The sequence below is a fragment of the Felis catus genome, chromosome A1 (genome assembly GCF_018350175.1).
Source record: "Felis catus isolate Fca126 chromosome A1, F.catus_Fca126_mat1.0, whole genome shotgun sequence".
NCBI lineage: Eukaryota > Metazoa > Chordata > Mammalia > Carnivora > Felidae > Felis > Felis catus.
This window is the reverse complement of record NC_058368.1, coordinates 62,636,031-62,648,680: the sequence shown is the minus strand read 5'-3', so window position 1 is coordinate 62,648,680 and position 12,650 is coordinate 62,636,031. Positions and strand designations below refer to the sequence as shown.

Genomic DNA, 12,650 nt, shown 5'->3' with positions numbered 1-12,650 from the left:
GCGGCTGAGCAGTGTTGTGAACCTTCTTCCTGTCATTAGAATTTGGGGACCCAAGAGCTCATTTTTTTTATTGAGATGTAATTTATGTATGACATTGTTTAAGGTATACATTTTATTAATTTGATACATTAATATATTGCAATATGATTACTACCATAGTATTGGCTAACACCTCTATCATATCGCATAGTTATCATTTATTTTTTGTGGTGAGAAAAATTAAGATGAATCCCTTAGAACTTTGAAACTCATAGTACAGCATTGTTGACAATGATCACTATACCGTGCATCAGATCTCCAGAAATTTATCTATTACTTTCAAATGTGTACCTGAAAGCAATGTAATTCAATAACAATAAAATAAACAATCCAATTTAAAAATGGGTAGGGAAACTAAATAGACATTTTTCTAAAGAAGACAAATAACGGCCAACAGGTACATGAGAAGATGCTCAACATCACTAAACATAAGAGAAATGCAAATCAAAACCACAATGATATATCATATCACACCTGTTAGAATGTGTGTCATCAAGAAGACAAGAGATAACAAGTGCTGACAAGAATATGAAGAAAAGGAAACCCGGTATGCTGTTGATAGGAATACAAATTAGTTTAGCCACTATGAAACAAAAGTATAGAGGTTCTTAGAAAATTAAAAATAGAGCTACCATATGAATCAACAACCCCACTTCTGGGTATTTACCCAGAGGAAGTGAAAACAGGATGTCTAAAACATCTGCATTCTCATGTTTGCTGTAGTGTTAGTCACAATAGCCAAGATACAGAAACAACTTAAGTGCCTGACAACAGATGAGTACATAAAGAAAGGGTGAATACACATACAATGGCAATAATATTCAGAAAACAGCTTACTCTAACATCACCTTCACTCTTTCAGTCTCAACTAGCATTGTTTGTGCTGCAACAATTTTCTTAAGGACTTTCTGTATCTCGTGTAAATTTTACTAGGTTTTACTACAATAGTTAAAGGCACACGTACAAGATTTTTGAGATAATTTCTTCTATATCATTGGCCTTTAGCAAGATGGCTGAAGGACAATGGCCTTAAGCTTCCCGGAGGCTCTCTAGTTTGAGAGGATCAGTAAAGCACCCCCTTTGTGTTATTGAATGCTTTGCGGTTTGACCTGAGATTTTAGCAAAAGGTTATATAGCTATATAGTAACACAGCAGCTTTTTTGCTATGCCAAGTTTCCAGCAGCCATTTCTGAATTTTAGAGTCTTTTGCCATCCAAAGGGGTTGAACGTTTTCAAAATCATCTGATCCCGATTCCTCTTTAACAACTCTTCCTCAATTTATCTCTCTTCTCATGGATTTTCCTGTAAGTAGCAAGAAGAAACCGGGTGGTACCTTTAACACTTCCATTGGAAATCTCCTTACATAAATGCATTATTTCAAAATTCTGCTTTCAACATTCCTGCAGTTTTGCTAGGCTTTCTGCCAATATATGATAAGGATCCTCTTTCCTCCAAATCCCCAAAATGTTCTTGACTTCATTTTGAGCCTTCACAGATAGCATCCTTAAAAGCCTTGATATCTACTGGCAGTCTGTTCAAGACAAGTTGGGCTTTCTTTCTTACGCTCTTCAAAATTATTCCCGCCTCCATCGGTTGCCTGATTCCAAAGTTTCTTCCAAATTATAGGTGTTGTATCAGTAGGCTCCCGCTTCCAGGTACCAATATTTGTATTAATTTTCTTTTAATTCCATAACAAATTACCACAAATTTATCAGCTTCAAATAATACAAACTTATTTCACAGGTTTCTAGAGATCAGAAGTTCAAAAATGTCATAATTGGGTTGTCTTTCTAGGACTTTACTAAACTGAAACCAAAGTGCAATCTGGGCCACTTTTCTTATCTGGAGCTCAGGATCCTCATCTGATTTCATTGAGGTGGTTGATGGAATACAGTTCTGTGTGGTTGCAGGACTGATATTCCTATTTCCTTGCTGGCTGTTGGCTCCTACAGACTTCCAGAGGCTTCCTTCAGGTCCAATTCTTATGTTCTCCTCCATAGGTAGTTTACAACATATATCATTATTTACTTTCTTTCAGGCCCCCAGGAAAAATTTTCAGTGTTACTTCACTTTCTTTCAAAGATCTCACATGGTTAGGTCAGGGCCACCCTCAAAGTCAAATGTTTGGGAACCTAATTATGGAAGTGATATCCTGTCATATTCTTTGCTGTTAGCCCCACACTGAGAGGTAATTATATAGTGCTTGTGAATAGGAAATGGGAATTTTTTCTACCACAGCTGGGTATAGTAGCAATTGTTAACACCCTGCCTTCCAATGGCATTACTGTTTCTGTTAGTGTGAATCCTGATAAAAAGTCATTATTATTGATATCTACTGTCTGTTCCTTGCCCAAGTTATTTTCAAACAAGCAAATAGCACTATCTGGGTTATTGGTCAGGACCAAAAAAGTCATTCCCAACTCTCTATTTTACTCACATCCACTATGTAATCAATTAGCAGGTCCTATCTTCAACTCCTAGTCTACCCAGCATTCATCTCTCATGACACCAGCAATAGCAGGAAAATCTACCTTTTCTATTCTTGATGCTTTATAATCTATAATTCATATTATAACCAGCAGTATCTTCTGAAAATTCATCAGATATATCTTCAAATAGATCATTAAATAAAGAAATTAAAAAAATTCAATGATAGCCCATTCAACAGCCCATTATAATCCAAACTATCATGTTCTGGTCCCTGCCTGCATTGTATCCAACATTGTCTCTTATTACTCTCTTCACCCAATTCATTCACTCATTTCCAGACACATTTTTCATTTTTGCATTAAGATTATTACACTTCCTTTTTCTTTATATTTGAGATTTGTTGATATGACTATTTCTTCATCATCCCAGTGCATTCCCTGACCATTTAACTTAAATTATAATCTCTTTCTTGTCCAGCTGACCAACATTTCTTTTGTCTCCTTTAAAAAAATTATTCTTGTCTTTATGTCCCAACTTTCTCTATTCCTACAGAAGGGCTCAGTTCACTCCTGCACCCTGTGCTCTGGTGTCTCACCTCATCTTAAGGAGCCAGTGTTTACTTCCACTCTGGCTCTCAAGACCTCAATCCATATTTAGACTATCTCTCTAGCATGATTTGAACTATCTAATCCCCTTTGAGGGGAAAGGGGCAATGATGGAAGTGCTGCTGTGATAATACTAAGATAGACTTCAGGAAACATTAGATAATGAATTACAATGCAACATTTTAAGATGTAAACTAAGCTCCAAATAAATATATGAAAGTTGTCTAATTCTCCTTGTAATTTCTATGATTTTTGTGACCAAGAAATATTATTTTTTTCATTTCTTTTTTTTCATTTAAATTTTAGTTAAATTTAAATTTAACTGAACACTGAGTGCTCATCATGAGTGCCCTCCTTAATACCCATCACCCATCTAGCCCATCTGCCAACCTCCTCTCTGCGTCAACCCTCAGTTTCTTCTCTATCCTTAAGAGTCTCTGTGGTTTGTTTCCCTTTCTTCTTTTTAATCCCCTCTTCCCATATGTTCATCTGGTTTGTTTATTAAATTCTATATATGAGAGAAATCATACGGTATTTGTCTTTCTCTGATTGACTTATTTTGCTTAGCTTAATACATTCTAGCTCCATCCATGTCATTGCAAATGGCAAGATTTAATCCTTTTTGTGGCTGAGTAATATTGCATCATATATATATATATATATATATATATATATATATGTGTGTGTGTGTGTGTATCCATATCCTTTATGCATTCATTAGTCAATGGATATTTGGGCTCTCTCCATAGCTTGGCTATTGTTGATAATGCTACTATAAACATTGGGGTGCACATACCCCTTTGAATCATCACCAAAGGCAAGGGAAACAAAAGCAAACATGAACTATTGGGGCTTAATCAAGATAAAAGCTTCTGCATAGCAAAGGGAAACATCAGCAAAACTAAGAGGCATCTTACAGAATGGGAGAAGATATTTGCAAGTGATATATCTGATAAAGGTTTATTATCCAAGATCTATAAGGAACATATCAAACTCAACATCCCAAAACCAAACAACCCAGTTGAGAAATCGGCAGAAGACATGAATAGACACTTTTCCAAAGAAGACATCCAGATGGCTAATAGACACATGAAAAGATGCTCAATATCACTCATCATCAGGGAAATACAAATCAAAACCACAATGAGATGACACCTCGTAACTGTCAGAATGGCTAAAATTAACAACACAAGAAACTATAGGTGTTGGCGAGGATGTGGAGAAAGGGGAATCCTCTTGCACTGCTGGTAGAAATGCAAACTGGTGCAGCCACTCTTAAGAATAGTATTGTGATTTATCAAAAAACTAAAAATAGAACTACCCTACAATCCAGCAATTGCACTACTAGGTATTTACCCAAAGAATACAAAAATACAGAATTATTTTTATTTTTGGCTTACAACTGGTTATCAAACCTTATTTAATTTTGGGTGTGCTTTTATGTAACATATATTTAAATGCACATATTTACATTGTTACAATTGCTTTTAATCTAAGGTAGTCTTAAAATTTACATAAATAAAACTTTAGCCTTAAATTCAGTAAACATGTTCACTTTTTAATAAAACAATGTATTCAAAGGGATAAACCAATGTAATTTGCATTCATTTAGATATATATTGGGAGACAAATTTTTATTCCAATAATGACGAACTCTGATGAAATAGTTGATCCATATTCCATAAAATATCTCCTACTTGAAATGTAGTAGGTATGTGTGGGCATATATGGAAATGTGTGTACATAAATATGTAAATATGGATCATACTCTTTTAAAACATAATCTGATTTGAAGCCCTGCTTTTGACTACTAGTCAGAGTTTGACAGTTGTGTAGCTTTGAGAAAGTCCCTTTTTTTTAGACTTCGGTTTTTCTCTTCTGTTAAATGGAAATAATAATATCTAAAATGTAGAATTCTGTGAAGATCAGACTTATGTGATGCCCTTTACTATCACTGGTCACATAGTAAATTTGCACTAAGCATATAATCAGACACATGATGATAGCAGAGTAACAGTTTGGAAATGATTAGTTTTCTACTGATGCCATAGCAAATTATCACGCATTGAGCATCTTAAAACCACACAAATGTATCATCTTGTAGTTCTGTATGTCAGAAGCCGAACACTGGATTCTCTGGGCTAAAATATAGATGCTGGGAAGGTTTTTTATAGAGGCTTTAGAAGAAAATCTGTTTCTTACTTATTTTAGTTGTTGGCAGAATTAATTCATTTCCTTGTTGCTATAGTACACAGGTCCCCAATTCTTTGTCACCTGAGGGCTGCTCTCTGCTTCTAAAAGTTACCTACATATCCTGGCTCATGGTCCTTTTCTCCACAAGGGTTGAGTCTCTCTCATACTTTGCATCTCTCCTGCCTCTTCTTCGACATCACTTGACCCACTCATCTGCCTTCCCTCTCCCACTTGTAAAGACCCACTTGACTACATTAGATGAAACTGGATAATCCATGATATTCTGCGGGTTGTAAGGTCTGTAACCTTAGCTGCATTTGCAAGGTCCTTTTTTTTAAATTTTTTTCAATGTTTATTTTTGAGAGAGAGAGAGAGAGAGAGAGAGAGAGCGAGCGAGCGCATGAGCAGGGGAGGAGCAGAGAGAGAGAGAGGGAGACACAGAATCTGAAGCAGGTTCCAGGATCTGAGCTGTCAGCATAGAGCCTGATGCAGGGCTCGAACTCACGAACTGAGATCATGACCTGAGCCTAGGTCGGACACTTAACCAACTGAGCCACCCAGGCGCCCCTGCAAGGTCCTTTTTTCTTATGTGTATTAACATATTCTCAGGGTCCAGGGATGAGATTTTATTTTATTTTTTATTTTTTTTTCAACGTTTATTTATTTTTGGGACAGACAGAGACAGAGCATGAATGGGGGAGGGGCAGAGAGAGAGGGAGACACAGAATCGGAAACAGGCTCCAGGCTCTGAGCCATCAGCCCAGAGCCTGACGCGGGGCTCGAACTCCCGGACCGCGAGATCGTGACCTGGCTGAAGTCGGACGCTTAACCGACTGCGCCACCCAGGCGCCCCCAGGGATGAGATTTTAGACATCCTCTGCCTATCACAGACAACACTCTTTAAGAATGCTGTATACTTTTTCATACAGAATCTGACAAAATATCAGTTTAGCATTTTTTCCAGCTTTCCATGTCTCTAATAGTATATATTCCACTTACTGTTATAGAATCAAATACACAGACACATTACTAGAAATTGACTGCATTAACACTAAGCAGTGAACAATGTAGAATTTAGCATCAGAATACACAGACACACACAGAAAGATGTATACACATACAGACACGCACGTATATCTGTGCCTAAAATTAATATGCAGATCTAAGTGCAGTGTGATTTTTATCTTAATCAGCCTCACCTGGGAATTGACGTTTCTCGGGGGATGTGATCAAGGGAAACATCACAGTTTTATTTGCATCTGATGTTTTGTGTTCTCTTTCATTTTCCTGGTTCTAAATTTTGAAACATTTATTCATCTCAAATTAGTCTTTATCAGGAATCACTTCCTTTTCAGAGCAAATTTTTTTTCCCAAGCTTTCTCAATTACTACTATAATTGCAAGAAATTCAAGGGCTAAGTATCAGTTCTTCATCATCTGGTCTTCTAGAGCTCTGATTATATCCTCCCCCCCCCCCCCGCCCCATTATCTGCTGCACAATTTCATCCCATCTGGAAACTTAAAGGGGACTATTTCTCTCCCGTTTTGATAAAGCTATGCCTGTCACAACTGCCTTTGACCTCAGAGGAATGATTTCATCTTTGTGCTCCAATGCCAGGAGGGGAGTTATAAAGATTGACCTAGTTTTAGGGGAAAGAAAACAACATCTAGGCTGAGTCATACCTGGAAAGTATTTCCCAGTGTGCAGAAGACATTTATTGTATTGATGCATAATTATTTTGTCCCAGACTCCCACACCCCTGCTGACTGCAGCCACCGAGTGTAGCTCTTTCACTGCCCCGTGCCCTCTTCTGTGTGCTGCTGCCCATCATGGTTCTGTATTTTTACAGATACAATCCTGGCCTAGAGAGGCATACTATGTCATATTTAACCCTCTTTAGCAGCTTCAGTAGCTGATGATTAGAAGCATAAATAAATAATATGAGCCAAGTGTCACAGTGTTTAAAAGCTGACCATTCACTATTCATACACTCTATGTAGAGTACATAAATTTAGTGAAAGTATTAATTTCACATTTATTTATCTCAGTATCTTAGGGGTTTGTCATTAACTCAGTACTTATTCATTTCTTCCATTCTTTTGTAAATTCTAAAAGTGATAGAAGCGTTTAAAAAATAAAAACAAGAACAGTGTTGAAAACTTCCCCTAATACCTAAATCTATTTTTTTAGAAATTATATTTGATTGTTTCTGTTCTTATTTCTTCTAGTGGGCATCTCATAATTGTAAGCAATATCCTTATACATTATTTCCTATTTATCAACATAAATCCTATCTTTTTATCCTCTACTATGAGAGCTGACACCCATGGTTGATGTTCACAATCGTTTCTTCTCACTTTCCCCCTCCTTCCAATCATCGTGAGATGTGTTTTTGGTTCTGTTTTTTTATTTTTTAATCCTTCCCATAAATCTTAGTAATGTGTTGAAATGTAATTTTGATCCATTATACTTGCATAGTATACTTTTACTTCTCTTAATACAGAATGTTAGAACTGGTACTGCTGTATCTCTGCCTCACCTTCCCACTTCCCCTCTGCTCATCAGCCATAGCATACATTTCACATCGGTATTTATAACATTTACATTTCATTACATAGCTATACCTTTACATGCTCTGTCTTTGATTGATTCTGAGAAACTAAAGGTCGTGAACACTTACTATTACAATATAGTAATGTAAATATTACCTTGAGAACAACCATATTATTGGACCTGTAGAGGGTGCAGGATCAGCTTTCTTTAAAACTTACTCTTTCTCAGGAGAGAAATGCAACAGGCAAGATGGATTGGAATCACTCTTTAATACTCTATTAACCTCATAAAGTCATGTCATCTTCTAATTTCCTTCATAGTGGGGCCGTAAGTTACACAGCCAATTTTTTTCCATAAAGCTTTTCATTTCTGTTGTCGTTAGAAGGGTCTAAGCCTTTCTTTGCCACATCTCTGAGATCATCAAGTCTCTTCCTTCTACTAATTATTAAATGGCAATTTTACATTGATTGCATTGCAGAGCTCTTACAAAATGCTATCCAATGATTTGTTTTGAAGGGACTGCTGGGTGAGAGCCATTGTTTCTTCAATGTAAATTGTAAAAGAGATCTCTTTAGCAATTTGTTTGGTTGTGTGTTTACTTATTTTTAAAATTGATTTGTAATTTGTTGTCTCTTTTTTTTCCCCCCTGGAGAATTAGGCATGAGATCATGAAGGACCAGAAGGTGGGCTGAATGTTAACTTTGTAAAGCTGAAAGTCAGATACCATAGGTGTTCTAGAATTAGTCCTCAAACAGTAAGTCCAGTTATCCAAAGAAAGCCACTGAGGAAGAAGGGAACCAGGTCACCTGAACAAACAGTGTTTGTAGGAGAGGAATGCCTTCCTACAGTCCTGATTGGAATAGAAATTGAACCCTTTCTTAGAGGTGTTAAAATGTCTTTATAAATAGACATAAATAATGTCTGAATAAAAAAGTGGCAACTTTTAAGGGCCAACATTTTAGCAATTAATATTTAAAATTTTGAGAACAGCTCTATTCACTTCTGGTTATTGTTCAGGAACCTTTCAGGTTCTAAGATAGTTTTATTTATTGTTAGAGTAACTCTTTAATGCGTTTCATGAGATCCAGCTTTTCTCTGAGTTGTCATAGATGTATTAGTGGTAATTTAGGAAAACCTTGTTAAGGGCTGCAAGCCACACACTATGTCCTCATTTAATATCTCCATTTAAAAACATTTTGGATTTATATCAAATGTGGTGCATTTCATGGGGATTATTCTTCTCTGGTATGAGGTGAATAGTTGCAGATGAGATCCATTATCACGGAGACTTTGTATGGCCAGTTATGGCCCATCCTTCTAATGATAATGCACAACTAGATAAAGTAGCACAGTATTTTCTGTAAGAGAATTTTATGCTTTTATATTTCTACTTAAATTAAAAGTGAGAATATATCTGAGGTTAATACCTATTACTTTAAAAGAACTGCCAAAAATGCCACTGTTAAAATTTTCATAATGTGTGCAAAATGACTTTTGAATTGTATTCAAAATTTATATCAAAGATGCTTGATTTGGGGAATTTATGTGTATTTCCTATTGCATTTAAAAAGTCCTTAACTCTAATTTAAAAAATAAAAATGTATTTAAAGTGTTGTACTCTCTATGAATCTGCTATATGAGGATTAATTTCCTGCAACGCTTAGATTTTTCTAGATTGTATAAATATCTCCCAAAACATGTTCAGTTATATTGGGCAGAATCTCCTCTCTCAAGTTAAAAATGTGAAACCGCTATGCTTCCTGTTAGCTATAGTATATTGAGCAAAGGAAATAGAAGTGAGTATACAATGTTTATAATAAATGATTGTGTTTATTAATAAAAATTGAAAAGACATTTATAAAAATGCCTAGCAGAGGATCTGCAGGCTAATTGGTGTTTAATAAATGGCCCTTCTCTTATCTTGTGCTAGTGTAATGAAGAAAAGAAATAATTTTAACCAGAGTAGTAAAATTCTACACTAGGAAAATAACTTTGTTTCATCCAGTCCCAGTTTTTAGCCTCAGGCAAAGTAAACATAACAATAAATCTTTATTTAGTTCATCTAACTACAAAAGTATAGCATTGTGTACTTAATAGTTCTTAGAAGGAAATTCCTAATGATTTAACAGAATGTAGTACATTTTCTGGGCTGAATCCATAAGTAATAAATTGTGGGAATTTATAGAGTTTGAAATTGCACACCAAAGTTTTCTTGAGATAATAGAATAGTGGTAACCTATCATTTATATCCGTCTATTTACAACCTAAATATCCTATGATGCATTTGTTGGTTACACATTATTCCTCTATGGGATACTCTTCAGTCAATGAGCTAGTAACAGTTCTCCAAAACAAACTGAAGTGGGATCATGAGTTGGTTATTTGTATCTCAGAGGTCAATGGCTGTGGAATCAAAATAGGAAGAAGTTTTTGTTGCTTAATGTAGATTTTAAGAATATATATAAATGCTTTTGTGAAATTTAAGAAGACCATTTATTTGAACTGCATGGTTAAAAATACAATTTAAACGTAAATTTTCTCGAGGTAAATGATGAGTATTTTTTCAAGCATGTAATGAGATTGCACGTCTCTCTTCATTTGATGATTAATACATAAGTTGGTTTTAAAATATTTAAAGTAAATATACAAATTGCTTGTTTATGAACTAAACAGTTCAGTAGCTCTTTTTAAGTCAAAAGTGTTTTTCAAGTAACACATCTAAATGTTTCACAGAACTCAAAATCTAGATTGTGGAAGAGGCCTCACTAACTCAAAGAAAAAGAATTTTCAGTTTAGAAGGCAGATTATTCTTTTCAATTTTGTTTCTGAAAAAAAGAGAAAACAACTCTTTTTAAGCAAAATGGCTGCTTTAAATTTTTTTTTAATGTTGTATTTATTTTTGAGAGACAGAGAGAGACAGAGTGCGAGTGGGGGAAAGTCAGAGAGAGGGAAACACAGAATCGGATACAGGCTCCAGGCTCTGAGCTGTCAGCACAGAGCCCCATGCAGGGCTTGAACTCAGACTGTGAGATCATGACCTGAACCAAAGTTGGACGCTTAAACAACTGAGCCACCCAGGCACCCCCAAAATAGGTGTTTTAAAACAAGAAGCTTTAGCTACAGAAAAGTTTAATCAATAAATACTTGTGAATACTTATGGATATGCTGAAAAGTACTCATTAATTTCACATGACATTGTGGAACAATATATATTATAGCCTTTTGTCTTCAAAATTGGTAGAATATAACAACTTTAAACATGAAAGTTTTATAAATATAATATTGTTATCAGATTTGAAACTCTAATTTTATGCAGTATACACTACAATATTTACAGTGTTTATTTAAAAATTTTCTAATATACCATAATTCATGAATGTGTAGAAAATAGAGTTACAAAAATGAATAGATAAATAAAACACACAAGGGCACTAAAGTGTTCTTTTTTAAATTTTTTTAATGTTTATTTAGTTTTGAGAGAGAAAGAGAGAGATAGCATGAGTGGAGGAGGGGCAGAGAGAGAGGAAGACACAGAATCTGAAGCAGGCTCCAGGCTCTGAGCTGTTAGCACAGAGCCTGAAGCGAGGCTTGAACTCACAAACCATGAGATCACCACCTTAGCTGCAGTTGGATGCTTAACTGACTGAACCACCCAGGTGCCCCAAATTGTTCTTTATATTCTTTTCTAGAGAATCACCAGGGACACATCAAAATGAACCATGGTGTAGCTGCATTTCATTCTTATAAACATTTCATTATAAGAATATTTTTTTCGTTTTTTTCTTAGTATTTTGTTTATTTTTTATATTTTTTAAATGTTTGTTTATTTTTGAGAGAGGGAGAAAAAGAGAGCGAGCCAGGGAGGGACGGAGAGAATGGGAGACAGGATCCAAAGCGAGCTCTGGGCTGATAGCAGAAAGGCTGATGCAAGCCTCAAACTCATGAACCATGAGATCATGACCTGAGCCAAAGTTGGATGCCTAACCAACTGAGCCACCCAGATGCCCCTCTAAGGCACATATTTCTATAGCTATAAAGCAAATAGCTATGTAATATGTTTATGGCATTTTATATATTTTCCTTCATGTAGTAATGGTAATCTGACAAAGTTACACCAAAATATTTTGATAAATTAAATTTCATTAAGTTTCTAGAGGGTTTTTTAATTGTTCATATACATGCAGGGCCCTCTATCAATATTAATACTTACTTAATTTTTTTTTTAACATTTTATTTTTGAGAGACAGAGAGCACAATCAGGGGAGGGGCAGAGAGAGAGGGAGACACAGAAATCTGAAGCAGGCTCCAGACTGAGCTGTCAGCACAGAGTCCGATACAGGGCTCGAACTCACAAACCATAAGATCATGACCTGAGCTAAGGTCGGATGTTTACCGGACTGAGACATCCTGGCGCCAATACTCACTTTTTAATAGAACAACAGTAGTAGCATTTTGTAAAAACTTTACAGAAATAGTCCATTTCATCATTCATATATATACTTTTGTGTAAATCCATTTATGTTATCCCAAATTTGGATGATGTTCTACTAAAATTCCCTATATAATATGCAAGTATTCCAATTCTTTTAAACAAGTTTTGTGATTCATTTAAATTTGCTAAAATATCAGCTAGGGCAAAGTATTTGATATAAGTGCAAAACCAAATATTATAAAAAGTAAAAACAATGATATATATTAATGAATATTTCCTGACCTATAGTGATAATAGAAACATCTGCCTCTGCTTCTATAGTATTATATCTATGTGTAAGAAATTTGTGAGAATTATCTGCTTAGCTTCTGAAATTGTAGTACCTCATGGTTATCTTG

General features: G+C 35.4%; 1 long non-coding RNA gene across 1 annotated transcript in view; it reads left to right on the top strand.

Moving 5' to 3' along the window:
- LOC123384654 overlaps positions 1-9,434 on the top strand; it is a 162,760-nt gene extending 153,326 nt beyond the window's left edge. Inside the window, exon 10 of the long non-coding RNA XR_006596118.1 lies at positions 8,473-9,434. This is a non-coding gene — a long non-coding RNA (uncharacterized LOC123384654). The remainder of the gene's footprint in view (positions 1-8,472) is intronic.
- The last annotated feature ends 3,216 nt before the right edge of the window (positions 9,435-12,650 follow it).